Source organism: Hypanus sabinus, chromosome 13 (assembly GCF_030144855.1).
Source record: "Hypanus sabinus isolate sHypSab1 chromosome 13, sHypSab1.hap1, whole genome shotgun sequence".
Classification (NCBI taxonomy): domain Eukaryota; kingdom Metazoa; phylum Chordata; class Chondrichthyes; order Myliobatiformes; family Dasyatidae; genus Hypanus; species Hypanus sabinus.
The window spans coordinates 43,121,905-43,149,753 of NC_082718.1; positions in this window are offsets into that span (position 1 = coordinate 43,121,905).

The window sequence follows — 27,849 nt, forward strand, 5'->3', positions numbered from 1 at the left end:
TTATCACTAACAAATCATTCAAGCATTCCTTCTAAATGTGTTAATACTGTTGAAATTATATCAGTAATATGAATAAATATAAAGAATGATAAGGATAATTAATTCTGACTTTATTGTTATTTGACAGAAGTAGTAAAAATAATATGTAATTATAAGAAACTCTCCAACCAAAGAACTATTTTAGCCATTGTAAGAAATATTACCACAGATTAATGTTAATGTTTCAGTGTTTGCCATTAATTCTCAACAAGGTATCTGTATTGTTGTACAAGCCTACCCAATGTTGCCATTGTTATGTAGGATGGTCAATGGACTGAAACAAGCAGCCATGTGATGTTAGCTAAATACTTATCAGGCAATGCACACAATGTGCTGGAGGAGCTCAGCATGTCAGGCAGCATATATGGATGGGAATAAGTAGTCGACATTTCAGACCGAGACCCTTCATCAGGACTTCAGCCCAAAACGTCAACTGTTTATCCATAGATGCTGCCTGACCTGCTGAGCACCTCCAGCACATTCTGTGTATTGCTCTAGATTTCCAGCATCTGCAGTGCCTCTTGTGTCTACTCATCAAGCATTTTGGTTCCTAGAGCATCACTGAATGAACAGGGGTCTGAATATTTTCTTCCTACTAAAAGATGTGATGCAGCACTTAACATAATATCAACAGTTTTAAATATTTAAACAAGTGACATAACCTGAAGCTGTTCTGTTAATGATACTGCAAAAAATCAGAATGAAAAAAAATCTTATTAATATTGCAAATTTATGCATTAAAATGGTGACAACACTATCCTCTCCACAAAAATTCATTCAATGCAAAACAAGAGGATGAAATTTTTCATGCACTAAATTCATTAAAGTTGAATGTGCTTTTTCCTCCTAATAACAAGCTGGAAATTCACAATGTTTTGAACCAAGCAATTTATTCCAGATTGTGCTTATTGATGTGTGCCAGCATCTAATTGGCCAATCAGATTGCACAGTGGTAATGCTGCAGAGAGCCTTTCAAGCTGGCAATAAGGGAGTGGAAGAGCAGAAATCTTACCCTATTGCTGCTGTCTTTGATCTGTGAGCCTTTGTACATAAAGTCCCTATGCTTGAATAACAGCCACTTTTTGAGGTTAAAAATAAAGCAGAGATGAATTTTAACTCTTTCTGCAATTATTTGAGGAAGTGACACACAACAGATTTTTGACAAAACTGAGTAAAAGGAAGATTGGCAACATGAATCCGAAACTAGCTTTGGATAGAAAGTGAACCTGCAGCCCTGGTTTTAGGATGAATATTGGGGGCTTTGCTATTGGCTTAGATGCAGAAGGCCACAAGTTCAAAGTTTTCAAGTGCAAATTCATGGATGTGCAGAACCAACTTAAGGGACTGGCAAACTTCAAGAGGACATGGGAAGGTGGGCAAAATGGGCAGAGGTTATGGCCAATACTTGCAATGGTCAGATTATCTTACAAGGAAAGGTTGGACAGGCTCTGCATCTGTCTACAGGAGTTCAGTAGATTGAGAGGGTCTTGACAAACGTACATGAAGAGCATGCGTTCCTTCTTGGAAGCAGGAAATTAGGGATCATTCAAAATAAAATCTTGCCCATTTAAGACTGATCTGAGATGAAATCTTCTGTCTTAGGGGGTCCTGACTCATTGGAACATCCTTCCTCAAAGGATAGCGAAATACAAAACTGATATTTTTAAGCAGTTTGTAGATACTTGATATGCAAGAGAGTGAAAGGCTTCTCTGGTAGATGAGAATGTGTAATTGAGGTTACAGTCTTATCAGCTACGGTTTTATGAAATGGCAGAGCAGACTTGAGAGGCCAGGTAACCTACACCAGTTCCTTAATTTTTATGTGTGTCTATTTGCATAGCAAAGAAGTGCAAGGTGATACTGTAGTTTGATCAGTGATATTTCTTTCAACATGGAAGGAAACTATTTGGTCCATTGAGTCTGTATAATCACTTAACAGATCCCCATCTTCCCACATCCCTCTGTTTTCTCTCAGGTGCCCATCATCTTCCTTCTCATTTCCCCATCAACAATCTATACTAGAAGAGGTTTACCAATTAAACTTACCAATGAACCTACCAGCATGTACTTGGGAGGTGGGAGGAAACCAGAGCACCTGTGGATTCACAAAGAGAATGTATAACATGCAGAGTGAAAACACCTTGGGTCAGGATTGAATTTTAATCTCTGTAGCTGTCAGGCAGAAGTGTTGACTGCTATTCTATTGATCCTCTAGTTCTTAACAGTGGATGGGCAGCTTATGAAAGCAGTTTTAAAAAGTGTGGAGAAAATCCTCAATTTTATTTATAAAAGAGATTATTTTAAACTTCTATTATTTGAAGTTTCAGAGAGAATGCCAGAAAGAGTTGGTCCAACGGTTCTCGGGGTAAAGAACGTTACGTTGATGTACTAGAGAAGCCAAATTTATCTTTGCTAAAATATAACAGGTTGAAAAGTGATTTGCCATGAGTGTTCAATATTATAAAAGACTTTGGCAAAGTAAGTAAAGAGAATTGACTCCATTTATGGAATGGGCAAGAATCAGAAGATGCAGATTTCCAGTAATTGCAAAAAGAACACAAGGAGGAATAAGGTTAAATTTCTCATGGCGGTCATTGTGATCTTATAAACTGAGGCCCTTCTTTGATTGGGGTCAACAATGGATATTGCGTCCTAGCTGTCTGTGTGATTGTGTGATACGCGAGCCAGGGCAGTACAATACAGATAAGTTGTTGCCCATTCAACAAGCCCCCCCCCCCCCAACGCAGCTGATGAATCCAAAGGAACAGCACAGAGCAAAAAGCAGTTTGGCACCAGTGGCGTAGGAAGAGTTGCTAGTTAGCAATGAACTCAACGTAGGATTGCCTTAGGGACTCCAGGTCTAGATTTTTCATGGGGTTTACTACCGAAACCTTCCCTGTGATTGGGTATAGCCGCAAGGCACCAGAGGTTTGAGATCCAAGTTTACCTCCTTATGAATGAGCTGCCAACTGCCCCAAGCAACTGCTTTTAGGGCACCAGTAACCCACCTTTGCCCCTTTTCCAATTAGTAGAAGCAGTTCCACCAGGCTTAGTAGTTAAGCCACACACGAAGGCCAGGAGCTGGACTTGGTTGTCGGAGACTATCAGGGAGACTGCCAGAGGTTGTCAGGGAGGTAGTAGGAGCTTAGCCCCACTATCATCCCCAGCGATAAAAATCTTAAAGAACCAAAGGGAAAGCTAAGTTACTACTTTCAAGATTGAATTGTATTTGAAAGGGGACAAAGTTAGAAGATTAGAGATTTGAGATTGAGACAAATTGGATTACTGATTCAAATAGCATCTGTGCTGTAAAATTCGACAACTTAATTATGGAAAAATAAAATAAGACCAGGGTAAATGAAGGGGCAAGTAATTGAAAAAAGATACATTCTACTCCCTAGGTCAAAAATGGTTGCTAGATTTTGTGCACTCCGTCCTCCTGGTACTCCTTGGTCTTCAGGCAAGGCTTTTGTCAACAGTTGATCTGGTGGATTAACTCTCTGCATTAACTCTCTGGATAAACACATTTAACAAGCATTTGCTACTTTGACCCATGCAAATGTCTCAACATCCAGACTAAATTCCCTTCCAGTTGTTACGTTCAATCCAAAGTCTTTGTTTATGCTTGTCAGAATCATGTCAGCACTTTTATGTATTTTTGTATTACCCCCTCCCTGAGGCATAAATAGTGAGGTATTTGTTAATACACAAACAGTCCTTCTTTTAACACCTCAGCTGGAGTTCAATCTCTTCCTGCAGTTTTTCCAGATGCTAAGGAGATGAATGACTTTTCATGCTCAGAAGGCTAGAAATGAAAGGTTGTCTTTGGTCTCTCATTTGTGAGTGCATTTAATCCTTATTCTGAAACAACCATCTCATGAATCAAGTTCCCTATAATATTCTATCCAGCAAAACATCTACTTATTAGAGTAACACACACAAAACACTGGAGGAACTCTGCAGGCCAGGCAGCATTTATGGGAAAGAGTCAGCAGTCAACATTTCGGGCCAAGAATTACTTCAGGATTACTTACTGGAATCACTAATGTCTCTGGTGAGAGATGTAAAGTAGTGTGATCTTATATGATACATAATTCTCACAGATCTATTTTTCAAAAAGCAATTATATCACTTTGTACAGAGTTAATGAACATTCTTGAGACTTCCTCGTATACACTGCACATTGCACTTAGTTATTGTTAAGAATCCTCACCTGTTTCTGGGAGTTTCTCTTGTAGTGTGGCTTTTGTTTCAATACCCAGAATGATCTCTTCAAAGAATGTCGCAATCCACTTGCCACAATGTTCAAAAAAAGGTCTATTCTCCACTTGTCACACTTGTCAACTTTTCATCAATTTTTTGCTGAAAGAATTATCTTGACAAACCATCGATGTATTGCAGTCCTAGAAATAAGTGTTATACATAATGTTACTTTGATTTTTTTTCATCCACCAATTCAAACGTGTGTGGTAGGATATGCACAAACTAATGATGAAGTATCTCTGTTGCTAAACAACCCGCCATTGTAATCTACAGTTCATTACTGTTTACAGCCTTTTATTGATCTGTGTGTTGCTTGCACTGAACAGCCAATATTCTTGAATAAATCACTGCCCAATTACTACCAATATATAGCCTGCAGCACCAGAGGTCCCAACACACTAGACCACTGCTACACTAAGATAAAGAATGCCCACCATTCCAGGACCAGACCTCTTTTCAGGAACTCTGATCGCTTAGCTGTCCTTCTCATACCTGCAAACAGGTAGGTGGCAAAAGAGCAAAACTCCAGAGATTAGGACAACAAAGAGGTGGTCACAAGAGGGCGATGAGCAGCTATGGGATTGAATTGTGTTGGTGGACCAGGCCATGTTCAAGGGCTCATCTGTGAATCTGAATGAATACACCACAGTTGTCACAGACTTAATAAGAATAGTCATAGTTGAGCAGGTCCTCATTCATAATCTTCCCAAACTAGAAACCCTGGATGAACCATGAGATCCAGCTTCTGCTGAGGGCCAGATCAGAGGCATTCAAATCTGGCAACCAAGAGAGTTACAGGAGAGCCAGGTACGATCTCCAGAAAACCATCTCTCGGGCAAAGTGGCTGCTCCAGGCTAATCTTGAATCAATGAAGCAAGCTCAACAGCTGAGGCAGGGCTTGAATATTACCACCTCATTTAAAGCAACATAGGCAACAACAGGGCCTCACTTCCAGATGAGCACAATGCCTTCTATGCTTGCTTTTACCATCAAAACATGGAGGAAGCCTTACGAACTTCCACAGCCCCAATGGGCCTCTAATTTCAGCCTCTGAGGCCAACATAAGAGCATCCTTCAGGAGGGCGAGCCCAAGGAAAGCATCTGGCCCAGATGTGGTACCTAGCCGAGTACCAGCAGATCAACTGGCTGGAGTGGCCACTGAGATCTTTAAACTCTCGCTTCACCAGTCTGAGGCACCGACCTTCTTCAAGCAGGCTTCAATTGTATTGGTGCCTGAGAAGAACGTGATAACCTGCCTCAATGATCGTCGGCCAGCAGCACTTGCATCTGCTGCGATGAAGCATTTTGAGTAGTTGATGAAACATATCAATTCCAGCCTGAGAAGCAACTTGGATCAGTTCCAATTTGCCTACCGGTACAACTAAGCCACAGCAGAAGCCATTTCATTGGCTCTTCACTCATCCCTGGAATACCTGGAGAGCAAAGATGCATCTGGACAGCAGAATGCTCTTTCTCAACTACAGCTCAGCATTCAATGCTATCATCACCTCAATAAGCTTCAAGACCTTGGCCTCAATATCTCCTTGTGCAATTGAATCCTCAATTTCCTCTTTTGCAGACCTCAGTTAGTTCAGATTGTCAACAACATCTCCTCCACAGCACAGGTGCACCACAAGGCCGTGTGCTTAGCCTCTGCTCTACTCACTTTACTCTTATAACTATATGGCTAAGCACAGCTCCAACGTCATGTCCAAGTTTGTTGTTGACATCGCTGCTGTACACCAAATCAAAGGTGGGGATAAATCAGTATATAGGAGGGAGACTGAAAATGTGGCTGAGTTGTGCCATGTAATGCCTATAGGTCTGTAGGCTAGTGTAGTTGTTTGTTTTTTTTTCTGTGTTGTTTTTTACGTAGTTCAGTCTAGTTTTTGTACCGTGTCATGTAACACCATGGTCCTGTAAAAACATTGTCTCATTTTTACTATGTACTACTGTACCAGCAGTTATGGTCGAAATGACAATAAAAGTGACAACGTGACTTGACTTGCCCTCACCCACATCTCCTCCATTTCCCACACTTTGGCCTTCACCCCATCCTCCCGTCACCACACCAGGGACCGTATTCCCCTTGTCCTCACCTACCACCCCACCAGCCTCCGGGTCAAGCATATTATCCTCCGCAGCTTCTGCCACCTTCAACAGGACCCCACCACTAAGCATATCTTTCCCTCTCTGCCCCTCTCTGCTTTTCACAGGGATCGTTCCCTCCGAGACTGCCTGGTTCACATATCCCTCCCTTCCCAGCAAGCGTAAGTGCTACACCTGTCCCTACACCTACTCTCTTAGCACCATTCAGGGCTCCAAGCAGTCCTTCCAGGTGAGGCAACACTTCACTTGTGAGTCCGTTGGGGTAATCTATTGCATCCGGTTCTCCCAGTGCGGCCTCCTCTACATCGGCGAGACCTGATGCAGATTGGGGGACCGCTGTGTCGAGCACCTCCATTCTGTCCGCCACAACAGACAGGATCTCCCGGTTGCCACCCACTTCAACTCTGCTTCACATTCCGATTCGGATGTGTCCATACATGGCCTCCTCTACTGCCATGATGAGGCCAAACTCAGGTTGGAGGAGCAACATCTTATATACTGTCTGGGTAGTCTCCAGCCTCTTGGTATGAATATCGAATTCTCCAATTTCCAGAAATTCCCTCCCTCTCCCTTCCCCTATCACACTTTCACTCTGCATCCTCTTCAAGCTGCCTATCACCTCTCTCATGATTCTGCCTTCTTCTACTACCCATAGTGCTTTCCCCTTAACATTCCTTCTTTACCTCTCCTGCCTATCCCCTCCCTGCTTCCCCTCCCCCACTCCTTGATCTTTCCTCTGATTGGTTTTTCACCTGCACCTTCCCCTTCCCCCCACCTTCTTTATAGGGCCCCTGCCCCCTCTTTCTTCAGTCCTGACGAAAGGTCTTGGCCCGAAACGTTGACTCTTCCTTTCAACGGATGCTGCCCAACCTGCTGAGTTCATCCAGCTTGTTTGTACGTGTTGATTTGACTTAACAACAATCTCTCACTCAGTGTCAGCAAGAGCAAGGAGCTGATTATTGACTTCAGGAGGAGGAAACCAGACATCCATGATCCAGTCCTCTTCAGGGGATCAGAGATGGAGAGGCTCAGCAACATTAAATTCCTCAATTTTATCATTTCAGCGGACCTGACCTGGGCCTAACACGTACTGTAAGGGCAATTACAAAGTAAGTACAGCAGCATCTCTACTTCTTTAAGAAGTGGTGAAGATTCAGCATGACATCTAAAATCTTGACAAACTTCTATAGATGTGTTGTAGAGAATATATTGACTGGTTGCATCACAGCCTTGTGTGGAAACACCAACACCCTTAAACAGAAACTCCTACAAAATGTAGTGGATACGGCCCAGTCCATCTTGGGTAAAGCCCTCCCCACCATTGAGCATATCCACACAGAGCGTTGTTGCAGGAAAGCAGCATCCATCATCAGGGATCGCCCACCATCCAAGTCATGCTCTCTTCTCACTGCTGCCATCAGGAAGAAGGTGCAGGAGCCCCAGGACTCACACCACCAGGTTCAGGAACAGTTATTTCCCCTCAACCATCAGATTCTTGAAACAAAGGATATAACTTCACTCAACTTCACTGAGCTATTCCCACAATCTATGAACTCATTTTCAAGGACTCTTCATCTATTGTTTTCAATATTTATTTATTTATTTGTTTGTTTGTTTATTATTTCTTTATTTTGGTATTTGCACAGTTTGTTGTCCTTTGCACACTGGCTGTGCCCTATCGGTGCAGTCTTTCATCAATTCTGTTATGATTATTGGATTTATCGAGTATGCCCGTAAGGAAATGAATCTCAGGGTTGCTTATGGTGACGTATATGTACTTAGAGAATAAATTTACTTTGAACTTGGCACATGACAAGAGTTTAGAAACATCTTTAATACCTTAAAAGTTGAGATTTTTGTCACACAATTTACAGAACAAAAGGCTTTTGGCCTCTGAAATGTGGGTAACAAATATTCACTCACTTCCTCTTCCTTGAATGCTGTGAATTTTGTTAACTGAATCAGTTACCAATTCAGTAATGCAGAAAGTCGACCAGAAGTCAGAGGCAAATTAGCATAGCCAATAGATTTATGAAGATGTTGACAGATGAACACCATCTATTATCAACATCATTATCTTTGTCATTGTCGTTAACTAGGAATTAATGAAGTGTTTGTACTTTCTGCCACTCTTTTGACCTCATTAAAGATTAGATTGGATAAGCATCAGTTCTGAGAAAGGACTACAGTGCTGTACACGAGGTCCTTCATAAAAATGCTGGGATGACTGTGAACCTTTGTAGTTTGATGCTGACAATATGTGCTGGTATTAACAAGAACAGAGCGCACTGGCTACTTCCTTCTACATCATAAAGAGTCTCAAATTTGTGCAGCTATTGTGCACTAGCTACTCCCATAGAATGAATGAGCACAGAAGAGAAAGATTAAGAGCTGAGTGTACTGGCACGTGGCAAAGAAAAGCTGAAGTGAGAGCTGTGGGAGCAGCAGCCTGTTGAATTGTGCAGGTGAGTAATTGATGTTAGGGGAAATGGTTCACCTTAGTGCTGAATACCGAGCAGAGATAAGTGGGAGGGAGATTAGTGAGGAGGGGCAAATGGACAGATGCGTTTGGTTCAAATGAATGTTGTCAGGAATAGCATAGGGAAGATGTTGGATGCAAGTTCAAGCTCATACAATTCCTCCTTTATTTTCAAATGGGCAACACCGGACAACGAGAATTACTGTACTTGTAACAATATCCTAATTGATTGACCGCTATACCGGGATAAGATATGTCCACTGTGGAGTATCCCCATTTAACAACTTCCAACAGAAACACACCTTGCAACACATAGGAGGTCATTATTGGCCTGGCTGTCTGTCTGATCAACTGTATCTTAGGTTCAAAGTCGCTAACTCTGGCATTGTGCTTAGGTCCTTTGTCCAGCTGAAAGACTATCCTGAGTTTGAGCTTTCTGGGAAAGGCGAGCAGGCTTATATTCAGGATCTCTCTGTATTTAGCAGCATTCACGACCAGATTTCCAGTCCATGCTGCTGAAAAGCATCCCCACAGCATGATGCTACCACCACCATACTTTACTGTGGGGATGGTGTTACTTGGCTGATGTGCAGCTTTAGATTTACACTGCAGAGGTACTGCTTAGTGTTGAGGCCAAAAAGTTCTACTTTAGTCTCATCTAACCACAAAACTTTCTTCCACATCTTCACAGTATCTTCTACATAGCTTTTATGGACAAGCCAGGGCCATTGTTCCACTAATACCCTTTTATTACCCTGCTGGTCACTCTGCTGACCCATGACTGTGCTGCAACACACAGCTCGAACCACATCATCAAGTTTGCCAATGACACGACCGAGTTGGGTCTCATTAGCAAGAACAACAAGTCACAATACAGAGAGGAGGTGCAGGGGCTAACGGACTGGTGCAGAGCCAACAACCTGTCTTTGAATGAATGTGAATAAAAGAGATGGTTGTTGACTTCAGGAGGGCACGGAGCGACCACTCTCCACTGAACATCGATGGCTCCTCGGTAGAGATCGTAAAGAGCACCAAATTTCTTGGTGTTCACCTGGCAGAAAATCTCACCTAGTCCCTCAACACCAGCTCCATAGCAAAGAAAGCCCAGCAGCATCTCTACTTTCTATGAAGGCTGAGGAAAATCAGTCTCCCATCCCTCATCCTCATCACATTCTACAGGGATTGTATTGAGAACATCCTGAGCAGCTGCATCACTGCCTGGTTTGGAAATTGCACCATTTCGGATCACAAGACCCTGCAGCGGATAGTGAGGTCAGCTGAGAACATCATCAGTGTCTCTCTTCCCACTATTACAGACATTTACACTATATACTGCATTCGCAAAGCAAACAGCACTATGAAGGACCCCACGCACCCCTAATACAAACCCCTAATACAAAATCCCTCCTGCCATCTGGGAAAGGGCTCCGAAGCATTCGGGCTCTCACAACCAGACTATGTAATAGTTTCTTCCCCCAAGCCATCAGAGTCCTCAATACCCAGAGCCTGGACTGACACCAACTTACTGCCCTCTACTGTGCCTACTGTCTTGTTTATTATTTATTGTAATGCCTGCACTGTTTTGTGCACTTTAGGTCTGTAGTCCAGTGTAGTCTTTTTCTGTATTGTTTTTATGTAATTCAGTGTAGTTTTTGTACTGTTTCATGTAGCACCATCATCCTACAAAACGTTGTCTCACTTTTATTGTGTACTGTACCAGCAGTTATGGTCAAAATGACAATAAAAAGTGACTTGACTTATTGCAAAGCTTTAGAAATTGTGAGGCCATGAACTTCATTTCCAGTTCTGCAGCTCACTGAGAGTGACTGTTGGCTCACAGTAGCTTCTGTTACAAGTGCCATTCTTCTCCAGCACCTGATGAAGTTTAAAGGGGTGACCTGACCTTGGTATTGTAGGTGTGGTTTTGTATTTTTTTCAGTTTTTCACAACGGACTGCACTGAGCTCCAAGGTATGTTCAGGACCTTTGAGATAGTCTTGTACCCTTCCCCAGATTTGTGCTTCTCTACTATCATTTCCTTGTCTTATCTAGAATGCTTTTTTGTCTTCATTTTGGTTTGGTCTGTTGAAAATCTGCCATCCTGTTGGATCTTACAGAGAGAGAAGGCATTCATTCTTAGGAATTTATTGAAGACAGGTGATCCTCCAACTTCCTACATCAACAAATTGGGTGAGTTGGAAAGATAACATGTAGCATTGCACCTGAACAATGTTAGCGTAGTAATTATGAAGGGGGACAGTACTTTTTCAGCCTCACAATTTCTTTTTTCAATTTTTAGTAAAATTATTGACAAGTTTTGGAATTTTTCTTTTGATTTGACATGATGCACAGTGTTTTATAGATTAGCCCAAAAAATCTACTTCAATATATTTTAAATTTAGAAAACGAGACAGTAAAATGTGAAGATTGTTGTGGGGGCTGAATATTTTTTCACGGCACTGTATATTACACAGTTAAATGAATTACCTGTACATCTAAAAAAAACGACTTGTAAGTTACTCGGGCAGAACTGAATGGACGGATAGATGCAGGTTTGTAAACTCCCAAAGGTAGATTGCCGAAAAAAAAAATCGTCCAAGTTCATGAAATTGATCTCTGTTAATCAGAAATGTTCTGTGGGGGAGGAGGTGGTTGGATGTCAATTGCCCACTTCTTCTCAGTACAAGCCATGAAACAATTTGATGAAGGGATAAAGGGATATTGGAGACAGACTTTGGCAGTGAATATTCCTTATGGGTTAGTGTAAAGTTCAACGTATGTTTCCTCTGTGAGTGCAGTGGCAGACACTGAGAAGATTGGAATTATAGCAAACTTGATATTTGTTTCTAAAGTCATAATTAGATTGGGCCAAGGGGATTTAATCACATCTGCTTATTTCCCACAGGGTCAGCTTTGGCAAGGTTTACCATGTGAAAGTACATGGCCAGTTGAGCTTGATGTCAAGTTTAATCTGTTTACACCTTTCAGAATTGCTATTTATTTAATTCTAAAAAGATTTGGATTCATTTCCTTAAACAAGAGTGACTGCAGTTATCTCTGGTAACAAACTCCCAGTCTCGCTGCAAATAAAGCAAATAGACAATAGACAATAGACAATAGACAATAGACAATAGGTGCAGAAGTAGAACATTCAGCCCTTCGAGCCTGCACCGCCACTCTGAGATCATGGCTGATCATCTACTATCAATACCTGGTTCCTGCCTTGTCCCCATATCCCTTGATTCCCCTATCCATAAGATACCTATCTAGCTCCTTCTTGAAAGCATCCAGAGAATTGGCCTCCACTGCCTTCCGAGGCAGTGCATTCCACACCCCCATAACTCTCTGGGAGAAGAAGTTTTTCCTTAACTCTGTCCTAAATGACCTACCCCTTATTCTTAAACCATGTCCTCTGGTACTGGACTCTCCCAGCATCTTGAACATATTTCCTGCCTCTATCTTGACCAATCCCTTAATAATCTTATATGTTGCAATCAGATCCCCTCTCAATCTCCTTAATTCCAGCGTGTACAAGCCCAGTCTCTTTAACCTCTCTGCGTAAGACAGTCTGGACATCCCAGGAATTAACCTCGTGAATCTACGCTGCACTTCCTCTACAGCCAGGATGTCCTTCCTTAACTCTGGAGACCAAAACTGTAAACAATACTCCAGGTGTGGTCTCGCCAGGGCTCTGTACAAATGCAAAAGGATTTCCTTGCTCTTGTACTCAATTCCCTTTGTAATAAAGGCCAACATTCCATTAGCCTTCTTCACTGCCTGCTGCACTTGCTCATTCACCTTCAGTGACTGATGAACAAGGACTCCTAGATCTCTTTGTATTTCTCCCTTACCTAACTCTACACCGTTCAAATAATAATCTGCCTTCCTGTTCTTACTCCTGAAGTGGATAACCTCACACTTATTCACATTAAACGTCATCTGCCAAGTATCTGCCCACTCACCCAGCCTATCCAAGTTACCCTGAATTCTCCTAACATCCTCATCACATGTCACACTGCCACCCAGCTTAGTATCATCAGCAAACTTGCTGATGTTATTCTCAATGCCTTCAACTAAATCGTTGATGTAAATCGTAAACAGCTGTGGTCCCAATACTGAGCCCTGTGGCACCCCACTAGTCATCACCTGTCATTCCGAGAAACACCCATTCACCGCTACCCTTTACTTTCTATCTGCCAACCAGTTTTCTATCCATGTCAATATCTTACCCCCAATGCCATGAGCTTTGAGTTCACCCACCAATCTCCTATGTGGGACCTTATCAAATGCCTTCTGAAAATCGAGGTACACTACATCCACTGGATCTCCCTTGTCTAACTTTCTGGTTACGTCCTTGAAAAACTCCATTAGTCAAGCATGATTTGCCCTTGGTAAATCCATACTGGCTCAGCCCAATCCTATCACTGCTATCTAGATATGCCACTATTTCATCTTTAATAATGGACTAAGATTATTAATAATCTTTAATAATTAAAAAAAAATAATTTTTTTTTAATATTTCATCTTCCCCACTACTGATGTTAGACTGACAGGAAGATAGTTCTCTGTTTTCTCTCTCCCTCCTTTCTTAAAAAGTGGGATAACATTAGCCATTCTCCAATCCTCAGGAACTGATCCTGAATCTAAGGAACATTGGAAAATGATTACCAATGCATCCGCAATTTCCAGAGCCACCTCCTTTAGTACCCTAGGATGCAGACCATCTGGACCTGGGGATTTGTTAGCCTTCAGTCCCATCAGTCTACTCATCACCGTTTCCTTATGTCAATCTGTTTCATTTCCTCTGTTACCCTATGTCCTTGGCCCATCCATACATCTGGGAGATTGCTTGTGTCTTCCCTAGTGAAGACAGATCTAAAGTACTTATTAAATTTTTCTGCCATTTCTGTTTCCCATAACAATTTCACCCAATTCATTCTTCAAGGGCCCAACATTGTTCTTAACTATCTTCTTTCTCTTCAAATACCTAAAAAAGCTTTTGCTATCCTCCTTTATATTCCTAGCTAGCTTGCGTTCGTACCTTATTTTTTCTCCCCATATTGCCTTTTTAGTTAAGTTCTGTTGTTCCTTAAAAATTTCCCAATCATCTGTCTTCCCACTGTCATACTTCTTTTTTAACGCTATGCAATCTCTGACTTTCTTTGTCAACCACTGTGGCCCCTTTCCCCCCTTTGAATCCTTCCTTCTCCGGGGGATGAACTGATTTTGCACCTTGTGCATTATTCCCAAGAATACCTGCCATTGCTGTTCCACTGTCTTTTCTGCTAGGCTATCCGTCCAGTCAACTTTGGCCAGCTCCTCCCTCATGGCTCCATAGTCTCCTTTGTTCAACTGCAACACTGACACCTCCGATCTGTCCTTATCCTTCTCAAATTGCAGATAAAAACTTATCATATTATGGTCACTACCTCCTAATGGCTCCTTTACTTCAAGATCGCTTATCAAATCCTGTTCTTTACACATCAAATCATAAGTACGCTGACTATTTACAGATAAAGAAGACAGTGCGAGTTCTGAGCCCGTGAATATACATATTGTATGATATACTGGGATGGAAGAACAGCATCATAAACAGAAGCAAAATCCTCTTTCCTGTTTACCGACTGCACATTTTGGGAGAAGCAGTGTTCAGATTCTTAAAGGTTTCTTTGCCATCTCTCTCTGCTACAGAAGCCTGGGGAGTAATCCCTGGAATGTGACTGTAATGCAGTGACAGTACTTAATGATGGTTTCTCCCTCCCTTGATCCAACAAGCAAACACTCACTCTGCAAATCTCAATTTCAGCTATGGAGCCACAGGTAGACAGGATGGTTAAGAAGGCTTTTGGTACAGTGGCCTTCATAAAAAATCTATAAAAAATCTATAAAAGTTAAATGTATGTAAGATGAGTGTAAAAGTTGGGAGACCATGGTGCACTTGGACAGGCTAAGGCCACACTTGGAGTATTGTGTTCAATTTTGGTCACTCTGCCATAAATAATAATAATATAATGATCATAATAAGTACTTTAATGATGTGGGAAATGATTTTGTTAAAGCAATATTTTAAAAAAACACTTAGCAATAATAAATAATAAACATAAATATAATAATAATATTAACTAATAATAAAGTATAGAGTAATATTTTACCAATGTTCAATACTGTGCAATAATAATGTACAAAATAATAAAACAGAGACTATTGTACCATGATGTGTGTTCTCCTGTCGCATAGAAATGAACTGTTGTATATGCTTATTGTATTTGGTAGGAAAGATTTTCTGCAATACCTTTGTGACAGCAGAGCTGAAAGGGCCTGTTGGAAAAGGTGTTCTGCTGTGTAATCAGTAGGTCATGGAGAGGATGTGCCTGATTGTCCATAATGGATAACAGTTTGTTTAGTGATCTCCTCTCCACCACTAACTAACTCAAGTGAGTCCGGGTTGTAACCAAGGACAGATCCAGCCATTTTGATAAGCTGCTATACGAAAGATGTTATAAAACTAGAAAGAGTACAGAATTGTTTTACAAGGATGCTGCCAGGACTTGGCTTGACTGAGTTTTGGAGAAAGATAGGACAGGCTAGGACTTTATTTCTTAGAGAGTAAGAAACTAAGAAGAAATATTATAGAGGTGTAGAAAATCATGAGGGGCGTAGATAGGTTGAATGTGCTTAATATTTCCCCCAAGAACCAGAGAGCAGATACTTTAAGGTTAGAGGGGAGAGAGTTACTATGAACTTGAGGGACAACCTCTCATCAGAAAAGGTAATTATTGTAACTGTTATGGTGACATAGCAGTTAGCACAACTAACTGGAGTTCGGAGTTCAATTCCAACGCTATTCAGTAAGGAGTCTTACTTCCTTCCCGTGGAATGTGTGGGTTTTTCCCAGGAGTCTTTCCACAGTCCAAAAACGTACCAGGTAGGTTAATTGGTCATTGTAAATGATCCCATTGTTCCGTTAGGGTTAAATCGGGGTTGTTGGGGGGTCGATGGAGAGGCTCAAAGGGCCAGAAGGGCCTACTCCACACTACCTCTAAACAAAATAAATAAAATCTATGTAAAGCTGCCAAAGGAAGTGGTTGAGGCAAATTTTACAGTAACATCTTTTAAAATGGTTGGACAGATACATGAATTTGAAAGATTTGGAAGGTTATGGGCCAATACTGACAAATGAGATGAGCTTCAAGTTCAAGTTTATTGTCTTTCATCCATATGCATATATACTGCCAAATGAAACAACTTTCCTCCAGACCAAGGTGTATAACTCATGCATAACACATAAAGTAATATTACCACAAATAAAGTTAACGAATAATAAAATATATTCCAGAAGAGTGACATTTAGCTTAAGATGCACTTACAACACAAGTTAAAAGGTAAACAGTATTAAACTACTGACACTTCATACGTAATCAGACCTGCCATGGAGTTCAGTAGTCTTACAGCCTGGGGGAAGAAGCTGTTTCCTAACCTACCAGTTCTTGTCCAAATACTACAGTACATCCTAAGGTGGATGGGGGAAGCCTTGAAAATGCTAAGGACACTGTATACAAGGTGATCCCAATAAATGTCTTGGATGGGAGGCAGAGAGACCCCAGTGATTCTATCAGCAATCCTTGTAATCCAGGTGTCCTTCAATTCCAGTGCCGGATGACAATGCCTCTGGTCAGGACACTCTGTAAAATTGTTTGAAATAGAGAGTGGAGATTCTCTGTACTTCCTTGACTAAAGAGGTGATGTTGAGGGACCAGGTGTGATCGTCCATTATGTGCACTCCCAGAAACTTGGTTCTCCCAACCCTCTCAGTGGAGGAGTTGTTTATGGGCAGTGAGGAGTGGTCAGCCTGCACCTTCCTAAAGACCACAATCGTCTCTTTAGTCTTGTCCACGTTGAGATGCAAGAGTTGATTATGAAGCTGGAAGGGTTGGCTTGGACCCGATGGGCCGAAGGTCCTGTTTCCATGCTGACTGACTCTACAGGACTGTGCAAGAGTCTGAGGCACAGACTGCACATAGTATAAGACATTTGCACAGTACTGTAGTAATTTTATATATTGCATTGAACTGCTACTGCAAAGAGAAAAAAAATCATGACATTTGTGTGCAGTGATAAAACTGATTCTGATATGAATCTCAATTAGGACTGAGAATGGGAAGGATGCGGGGGAGGGGAATTGTGGAGATGGAGGGGAGTGAGAGACATTCTGTAATGATCAATAAACCAATTGTTTGGAATCGAATGTCCTTGCCTGGTGTCTCAGGGCTGGTGTGTCTGCACCGGAATCACCCCCTGCCATTGGCACTCTCCTGCCACCAGTACCACACCCTTCCCACAGTGCCCCACCCTTGCCATTCCCTACGGCTTTTACTTCCGCCAGATTTACAAACTCACTCTGGGTTCCACATTGACAACTACAGCACTGTGCAAAAGTCTTAGACGTCCTAGCTGTACAGGTGTGCCCAAGACTTCTGCACAGTGCTGTATGATGAAAAGTTTAGCTGAATTTCATCCTTAAGGCAGCTACACCAAACGGAGTTTTCTCTTTGGCAGCAGTGTGTTCGCTTTGGGGCTGAGGGATCTCATCAGAAATGCATACTAAATAACAATTGGACCAGAAAACTCAGTGGACAATAGGCATACAATACTCACTGAGCTCAGCAAATACTGATCCCCCACCTCGCCTGCTCTGCCAGTGCTTCACATGATTGGACATCTCTCTTTCACCACTGTTTGTTGCAGACACATATTCACAGCTAACTTCAGTACGATGAATTTGATGGATGGTTCCCGTCCTGGCACTGAGTCTCATACACGTGTGAAAACTCACAACAGATCTTCACCAGCGATGGCATTCCCACTCCAGTTTTGGAGGTGCTTAATGAGGAACTGCAGACCCTTCCAGAGACGGGGAGGCGATGGCTAAGAGGACAGAGAGGTGGGTAGCTTTTGAGAAGGTGAGCTCCTGCTGGTTTTGGAGTGAATCAGTGGGCTTCCTGGCACATCCCAAAAGCATCTTCTCCCATTTGATCGGTCATGGGACAGAGGTTCACAGGAGTCAGTAGGGATATTGCACTCTTTCATCTTAAACATCAGAAGCTTCTGTCTGTGTTGCAATGGCATCTGATGATAGAGTTTGGAACACAATATTTGTATGTTAGCCATGTGAATGACATGCTTGCCCAGAATTCCCAGCCGAGACTAGCCCCACGTTCTTTACACATATTCCTTTTCTCGTGCTACACACTTACTGCTTCTTGAAGTCTTATTCCAACACTTTTAGCAACAGCATTAATGTGAGCCCATGTGATTGTATCTGTAATATAAACACTGCATATAAATAGGAATGGTGTAAATTATCAATGGAGACTTGCCTTGGGTTATCTGACATAACTTAACAGCTTACAAATCAGCTCTCAGAATTTTACTTTAAATAGATGCATTCAACAAGAAATTAAAAACAAGCAAGCAGGGAAAGTTGGGCTACCACTGAATTAAAAGAAGATGGATACAGGGAAGGCAATGCACAGCTGGGATTTAAAGTTAGGATCTGAAAGTGTGGATTGAGGATTTTGACCTTGATCCAGAATTAAATGGCAGATGCTTCCAAGATCTTTGCAAGATTTGGAATCAAAGACCAGGTACCTGTGGGATGCTGTGCTGACCTGTTATGGTATTTTCTATTAATATTTGATAGGCTTTCTGTCACTTCTGAAGGCAAAGCTACTTCTGGAAGAACAGTCTGTGTATAAACTCTACATGTTTAGCATTTAAAAGTAGTGACTACCCCGATATATCAAAGGCTGTACATGTTTCTTCTGAGCCGTCTGCTTTGAAAGTTATCTTCTATCCCCATGTGAATGAAATGAATTACAATTAATTTTTATGTTTTGATTCTGGTGTCAATAATTTAATTTAGGTCCAACATGTTCCTTGTATTGAATTCTCTCATTTGCTCTCGTTCTCACTCACCTCATTCACCTATTGTACGACAACAGCTAAGTCATTCTGTCACCTAGAACTTCGTCTCCTCCCTTTTTTAGACCTTCCCTTTCATTCTTTCTGCTCCTCAGAACATTCTCTGCACTTAATTTCAACTTCCTTTCTTCTTTTCCTTGTTGTAATGAAAGATTATCAACCAGAAATGTTAAACCCATTTCTCCACAGAAGTTGTCTGACTTGTTGAATATCTCCAGCATTTTCTTCATTCTTTCAGATATCTTGCATCTGTGGAACTTAGATTTTTAAGATCAGGAGATAGTTTCCTTTCTGTCCTTTCTCACTCACTGATGGTAATGTTCAGATTAAGGATTTCAGGATTTAAAAATTATCAACAGCAAATTTCATCATGCTTTTTTTGTCACTTTCCATTTTACAAAGCAAAAGACTTTTGAAACGACAAAGGCAAAAAAAAGTTGTGCAATATTACTTAAAATATAGCAGAAGGTAATATACATTTAAAGACACCACTATTCTTTTTTCAGGCTGCTCCTTGGGAATAAAGATAACTTGCTTCTACTGTTGATTTGTGAATGCTGAGACCAATGTGGCAGCTACAGACTCTTCTACACACAGGACAGAAGGTGCCTGATTAGGTGGACAGGTGGGAGGTTTGTGAAGTGGTTCCTTCACCTGCTGTCAGCATTTCTATGGACATGCATCACTGGGGAATCAAAAGGTCATAATATTGGATCGAAGAGTATAGACAAACCATCAGAATAGTGACAGAACCTGTCTCCCACAATTTAAGCTTCAAGTGTAAGTGTTTTTGTTTGAGAAGGATGGGTGCACTGAACAAATATTTCAGAACAGAGGTTAGTGCCGTAAAATTTATGATTGGAATATTTCCACTTCAATTTCCTAGACACTTCCAAGGTGTAATTTCTAAAGTTCTTTGCTTGGCACTTTCTGTTGTAGAAAAATTAAAAATCTGAGATTCAGTGACACAGAAGTGCAGCTGCTCTGTGTTCTAAGAGTATTTTCTTTCTCTCCCGATTTGTGTTCGTTTTTTTATCACTGACCATATTTTCTCTCAGTTGGTTTGTTTGCCTTGTTCTTAGGCAGGCTACTAGATGCAATCAGATGGAGTTAATAACATATGGCAGGTAATTTGCCAGCCAAAAACTGGTGCTATTGAATCAACATTCCCTTAATAAACTGCCTGATTGTCCTTTCAATTATACCAGCAGGACAGATTGTGGGCTGGGCAGGTGACTTAGGTTTCTTCTGTGTTGAACTTCCTTCCACAAGCGCCCATCTTAAAGAGGAATTGTTCCTTTCTCAGGGATTTCAACCTTGTCCATGGGTTTGGACTTTGATTCTGCTCCTGAAGACGTGTTTATCAAAATTCACTTCCTCGGCCACCTCTCTTAATGGATCTTCTCAACTCCAGCTTATTCTACATGGATCCCAGCTGAAATTCCACCATTTACATTTCAGTTCAGCAATGATTCACTTGTGGAAGGTCTCCCTGATGGAGTCACCACATTTGGGTAAGACACTAGCCTGGGGATAAAAATAACCCCACAGGGGTGGCCGTGTAGCCTCTCAGTACCGTAGAAAGGTCTTCTCAGTACAGGGTGTTGCATTTGGTGCTCACAATGCAGATTCAATCCACTAAACGGATCTTACATTTTCAAAAACCGACCACGTTGGTAGTCCATCGCAGTCTCATTTTTGGGCCCATTGAACTGTTCCAACAAAACCCAAGGAACAGCATCTGAACACTCAACAAGGTGAATTTCAGCCCTCAGGGGTGAATATTAATTGAGATAACTAGCATGCCGGTTTGGATCAGAACTGACCACTTCTGTCTGATGAAGGACTATCAGCCATGGATTCCTTTTCTCCCCACCTCAAATGCTACACCATCCATTAACTATTGCCAATATCCTTTTTCTGTTAAAGATTTCTAGCATCTGTAATGTCTTGTTTTTCATAATGTCAACATAACCTACTTGCCCCACCCCCATTCCTTTTAATCTCTTTATTTTCATCTCCCCTAGTCTGGTTACTCAAATTTAATGGTCTTTCATGGCCCCCTGAGTGCAGCAACATTTATCTTTTATCACAGACATTCCCTTTGTTCTTTCCACTCCCTGGGCAACTTAGAGCATGTGCCTTTTCTCACTTTGCCAGTTCTGTTAAAAGAGTCTGCCCCTGAAATGTTAGTTCTCCTTTCTATACAGGTGCTGCCTGCCCTGAGCGTCTGCAGCATGTTCTGCTTTAATTTCAGTTTTCCAACACCTGCAACATTACGCTTTGTTTTTCCCACAGGAATCATGAACACTTGATTACTTTAAAATTACTTTCATACAACTTAACACATCAATTTCTACCATTTAGTGTATTTGCCTTTTCCATTCCATTCTTCAGATGCATTACTTTTCTTCATATAATTTTATCTGATGTCAATATTAATATTGCCAAAAATGCTTGAAACACCAAACAGGTCAGACAACATCTATGGAAAGAGGAAAAGACAATACTTCAGGTCTGATGAAACGTCTCTTCCCAGTGTATTCTGATTTTTAATTCAGATTTTCTGCATCTGTAAGTTTTTTTTCATTAATCTCGCTATTTTGTGTGACCAACACATACAATCATCTTCACAGTTAATCTTACATTCTCTCTCTGCATTGTATGCTGCTTGACCTACTGAGTTCCTCTAGCATTTTATGGGTGTTCCTCTGGATTTCCAGTATCTGCAGAATCTCTTGTGATTTTTGAAATTCTTAGAAGATTTGACAGGGTAGATATATTGAAGTTGCTTCCCTGGCTGAGGAATCTAGGATTCTAAGCTTGAATATGAGAAGGCAACTATTTAACTCTGAGATGAGGAGAGTTTCTTCACTCAGAGGGTGGTGAATCATTGTTCCCGAGTGCTGCGAAGGGTCAGATAGAGATTTGTAGACATTAAGGGAGCCAATGGATAACTATTAAGGTAGAAGATCCGTGATATTCTTGTTTAATAGGGACAGAAACACAGATATAGCCTCAAAATTCAAGCACATCATGTTTCATGTTTTGTTTCATGCTGTAGTGACTATGAAGAGCATCTAATATGTCATCACATTGGTGCTAACTCCCTCGATAACAACTGGAATTTGCTGCCTGTTTTATTGTATAAACACATGCCTAAGAAGAAATAGTACTGCATGCTAAAGGGAGGTTAATCTGTGGCATTCGTTGCCACTGGTGGCTGCAGGGATATTTAAGGTGGAGGTTGATAGGTTCCTGATTAGTCAGGGCATGCAAGATTGTGGGCAGGAGAATAGAGTTGAGAAGGAAATGGATCAGCTATAATGAAATGGCAGTGCAGAACAATGGGCCAAATTGCTTAACTCTGCTCCTATGTTTTATGGTCTTTTACTAATTCATTCTTTGCATAGATTCAATTGCCAAAATAGTATTTTGCAATTCCCATTCCCATTTTTTAGTGTATGCCTTATTAACATATGCTTTGGCCACAATTGCTAACTTTGCCACAGAGTTAAAAGACTACTCATCTCGAAGTGCCCCATTTTCTTGTCATATTTCCAGCCGCTCCTTTATTGCTTTTACTCATTTTTGCCTCAGTGACCAAGCTTTGCACAGTTTGGGTTTGTGGTAAATTAATCAACAATACTGCACACGTGAATCCATTGCTGGAAAATGTTTTTGTTCTCTTCCCCTATCCCCAGAGAGATAACACTTGGTACAATGATGCTTTTCCGCTTCACATGTAAGAAAAATGTACAGCAACCTCATTCGTGCAGCGCTAATTATATGTGACAATGGCAAAAGAGAAATAATATGTTCATTGTGAGTCCTGACAGTAGATTTACATTGATGCATCAGCTAAATTACCTTTTCTCAACATTCCCACTCCACCATCTCCCAAGCTTCTTGTCAAAAGGAAATATATTCTGAATAGAATGAAACTCTGGCAAGGTTTAGTTCCGTTTTCTTTATAAAATTGTTTGCATTGAGAAGATGAATGATGGAGTAAAAATCAGCATGTCATTTTACGTCAGAAACCCATGTTTGAACCAAAATGAGACTGATGGGGTGAAAGCAAAATGCTGCAGATGCTGAAAATCTGGGACCAAAAAAAAACCAGACAATGTCAGAGGCACTCAAGAGATCAAGAAGTTCTGTGGAGAGAGGACCAGAATGTCTGCAATCAATCCTCTTCTGTTAGAACAGGAAAGTGAGTCAAGAACGTGAGTTGGGGAATAAGAGGGTAGAAAGAAATGGAAGACATGGTGAAGAACATTAGAACATCTGTCAGCTAACTCCACTCTTCACTTATCACATTCCTAAAAAAGAAGGTACAACAGTGACTATATTTCATTAGGAATGTGAGAAAGATTTGGTATGTCACCACAGACCCTGGCAAATTTCTACAGATGTATCGTGAATAGCTTTCTCACTGGCTGCATCACCGCCTAGTATGGACAGGCTACGGCACAGGATCAAAATACTCTATAGAGTATTCTCTATACTCTAAGAGCACTGGTCTCCGTATTATCCAGGGCATTTTCAAGAAGCAATGCCTCAAAAAGGCGGTATCCATCATTAAGGACCCCCATCACTCAGGACATGCCCTCTTCTCATTGCTACTATCAGGAGGGAGTTACAGGAACCTGAAGGCACACACTCAACGATTCGGGAATAGCTTCTTCCTCTCGGCCATCTGTTTTCTTAATGGATGATGAATCCATGAACAGCACCTCACTATTTTTTGATTTCTGTTTTCGCACTACTTAATTTAAATATTTAGTACATACATATAGACTTTCCGTTTTCTTTCAATTATTATGTGTTGCTGTATTGCAACGTACTGCTGCCAGAGAGACACCAAATTTCATGACATATCCCAGTGATTTTAAACCTGATTCTGACTTATTCTTCTTGTTCCGCCTCTCTCTGTTTTGTTTCTGTACAATGAGGTGAAGTCCATTCGTACAGTTTAGCAACAGCATGGCGCCATCTTCCATGATGGGTAAAGTTCGCACTGGAATGGGATGGACAGGGAACTACAAAGATCTCAGTATGCTCTCTGTGCCATTTGGAGGTCAGAATCACTGTATACAGTGAAACTTCAGAGCCCATCAATAAAACCTGAGAGAAGACATTCCAGACATTGTCAATTGAAACCTATCTAGTTTGCAATGTCCAGACAGTGACATTATTAATATAAATGGCCCTTGTGTCACCCTATCCCCAGATATGTGGACTTGATTTCAGCAGCAAGTGAAATACGATGATCTCCAAAATGCTAAGACGCAACATTCTTAACCTATTGGTGCTAATTCAATTTCTGCCTCTGTCCTCATGGGTGGTGTCGAGGCTGTTGGTGGTCCCAGACAACTGGAGGAGAAGCAGGACCATTCTGGGAGTGTTCTGTAATAGGACTCTGGCATATCTAGCCCAGGACAGAAGTGCCTGCACTCCAGTAGGTCACAGGTTACTGCTGCCCAAGCTTGTAAAGTAGAAAATGCCCTGGGGCACTCACTGAATAGGCAAGGAACTAGGCAGCAACAGGGAAGCACTGACAGGCATTCTATACTCCCGAAATGTGATTTTACAGAGAATGGATTCAGTCTCAAATGGGAGTGGGCTTATGCTGGCTGCAGCCATGAAGCTGACCTTCTGCAACAGGCTGACCAGCATTCCAGTATATCATAAATTGTAGAGATGTAGAGAAATGTACAGAAATGTAGAGAGAAGAGAATAAGATCATGAGAGGGGTCATATGAATAGGTACATGGTATTTGGTGTGTATATGGTGGGCTGGAGGAGCTGTTTCCAAGGTCTGAATTCACTTCTGAGCTCTATAGAAAATTGCTTGCATTTTGAGTGGTGAAACAATGGGTGGAGACTGTCATTACACTAGGAAACCAACACCAGCTTTAACATTTTGCACAGAAACAGTTCAGTTTCAACAGCTTTCTGCTGTTCTCTACTACACACTGCTAGCTGTTTTGTAATTTTCTCTGTTGTAACCTTTAGAAATCAATAACCCGAGAACTTCAACTGTTTATAAACTGACTCTGCTGTAAAGAACTCGAACGTGTTGTGCATTTTTGCATGAGATGTACGTTTGTAAATAAAATTTCATGCTGTAGTTACGTCTTACTTTTATAAATGCTTTAGCCTTAAATAATTTATTTATTGGTGTTTCTGTCAGGTAAACACTTTGATAACTTAAATTAGTAGTAGTGTTATCTACTGTGTATGTTGCACTCTTCATTTCAGGCTCTGTAAAATTTTTATAGAATTCATTAGAAATGATGCTTTTAGTTCCTGTTCATTGGGAACTTTCCAGTAGTGATGACATCACTGGCTGCCAGGGATTCTCTGGAATTGATGGCTAAGAGCAATAAGTGTTGGAAAAAGGACCTGTAAGAAACATCACACAACAGGATAGGCATTTAATGCCAGCTTTGACAATGACCAACGTCCGGTGCACAAATAAAAATAGTTACCTGAAGCTAATCCGCTGCATGGTAATTGATCCTGGTTACTCGTTTTTGCTGTTTTGTATGTGTTTTGTCCATCGGCGTGGACCGGAGACTTGGGGAAGACTGGCTCTGCGACCTATCAGTGCAGAGCTGAGTGGAACTAAACTGAATACCCTTGGACTCCTGGTTTGACGTTGATATTCTATGTGTTGTTCACTTAAGTTTTGCCATTTGTGCAATTTGTTCTCTTTACATGTGCTGGGTGTTTAATGTTTTCTTTAAACAGGTTCCATAGTGTTTCTTTGTTTAGCAGGAGGACAAATCTCAGAGTTATGTTCTGCACACATGCTTTGATAATAGATGTTCTTTGAATCTTTGATCTGTTACATATCTCCTGATCCAATCACATTGTTAAGCTTCGTTAGTCTGAGTATCAGCAGTGAAGGTCAGAGGGAGTATCTCTGAATCAGAATTAGAATTATTATCACTGGCATGTGATGTGAAATGTGTTAACTTAGCAGCAGCAGTTCAATGCAATACATAATCTAGCAGAGAAAAAAAAATAAAATAAAAAAATAATAAACAAGTAAATCAATTACATATATTGAATAGATTTTTTAAAAAGTGCAAAAACAAAGATACTGTATATTAAAAAAAAGTGAGGTAGTGTCCAAAGATTCAATGTCCACTTAGGAATTGGAAGGCAGATGGTTCAGGCTTCTGTATCTCCTACCTGATGGTAACAGTGAGAAAAGGGCATGCCCTGGGTGCTGGAGGTCCTTAATAATGGACACCGCCTTTCTGAGACACCGCTTCCTAAAGATGTTGTGGGTACTTTGTAGGTTAGTACCCAAGATGGAGCTGACTAGATTTACAACCTTCTACAGCTTCTTTCGGTTCTGTGCAGTAGCCCCCCCCCCCACCCCATACCAGACAGTGATGCAGCCTGTCAGAATGCTCTCCACGGTACAACTGTAGGAGTTTTTGAGTTTCCTGGTAGCCTTCACTCAGGCATGCTTGCAGGTCAGAAGATACCAGGCCCTTGCGTCACTCCAGGGGTGAAGGTCTGTGACAGCCTCCTTAAGCCTTAATGATGCTCCAGAGAGACCAGGAACTGTTATGTATCGGCACCCCTGTACCTTAGGGAATCAAAAAGGGGAGCCAAAAATCTCAGGACTTTTTCATGGTGACTGAGATCATTACTGGCCCAGCAAGCAAGTCTTGTCATGGATGAGCAGACGGCCAAGTGAGTGATTCTAGGTCTATAGACCCTGGATACAGAGAGGCCCAGCAAATTACACCCAGCTTCCGCAGCTCTGCTGCCTCTACAGGAATTCTTGCACTGGGGTTATTCTCTCTGCAGCCACCATTCTAATGTGATGCAACGATCTTCCAAAGTATTTAAAAAGCAGCAAAAATACTTTGATCAGTGCTCCCTCTACTAACAAGGAATACTGAATATTTGCTCAGTTTCCACTGCCCCTTAATTTCATTGGTGATTTGATGTTTCAGGAGTCACCATAAACTTCAAACTTTGCTATACGTACGTACGCGCAGACTGGGGTAAATAAAACCAACACTCTCAGAGCTAGGGTGCTGTATCAGAGGGACGTTAGGAACATGTGTGTCCTTTGTTTTGCAGAGCCTTGGTTAACCCTTTCTATGCCACAAACGGCAATTCGAATAGACGGTTTCACAAAGGTTGGTCAAGTCTCTCAAAAGCAGAGGTGGAGGTGTATGCCTCATAATCAACTTGTCATGTTGCACTAACAGGTCGGTGATGTCCCAATATTGTTCACCAGGTCTGGAATACCTCACAATTAAGTGCTGGCCATTTTACCTGCCATGAGAGATTTCAGTGATCTTTTTGGTAGTGTTTTACATTCCACCTCAGGCCAGTGTCAAACAGGCTCTAGACGAACTGCGTGGTGTAATCAACAGACATGAAATAGCTCATCTTGGTGCCTTCCACATCATTTTGGGGGATTTTAACCAAGCCAGCTTGATAAAGTCACCAATTAATTATTATCAACCAATCACTTGTAGTACCTGAGGAAATAACACACTGGACCACTGTTACACTAAGTTCAACAGTGTCTGCCATGCTATTCCACACCCTCACTTCAGAAAGTCTGATCATCTGACTGTACTTCCTCTGCCTGCGTATAGGCAGAGACCGAAGACTGCAGCACCAGTAGTGGGGAACAAGCACTTACAGGACTGCATTGAATCAGTGGACTAGACTGTTCAAGTCAGTTTTGAATGTGGATGAGTATGCCGCAGTTGTCACTGACTTCATTCAAACCTGGGTGGATGAGTGTTTGCTTCTGAAAGCTTACTGTACACTCCCAAGCCAAAAGCCATGGATGAAGCAGTAGGTTCAGAGTCTGCTGAGGACTGTACCTGTGGCATTTAGGGTCTGGCGATCCAGGTATGTATAAGAAAACCTGGTTTGACATGTGGAGGGGTATTTCAAGAGCCAAGAAACCATTCCAGGCGAGGTAGATGG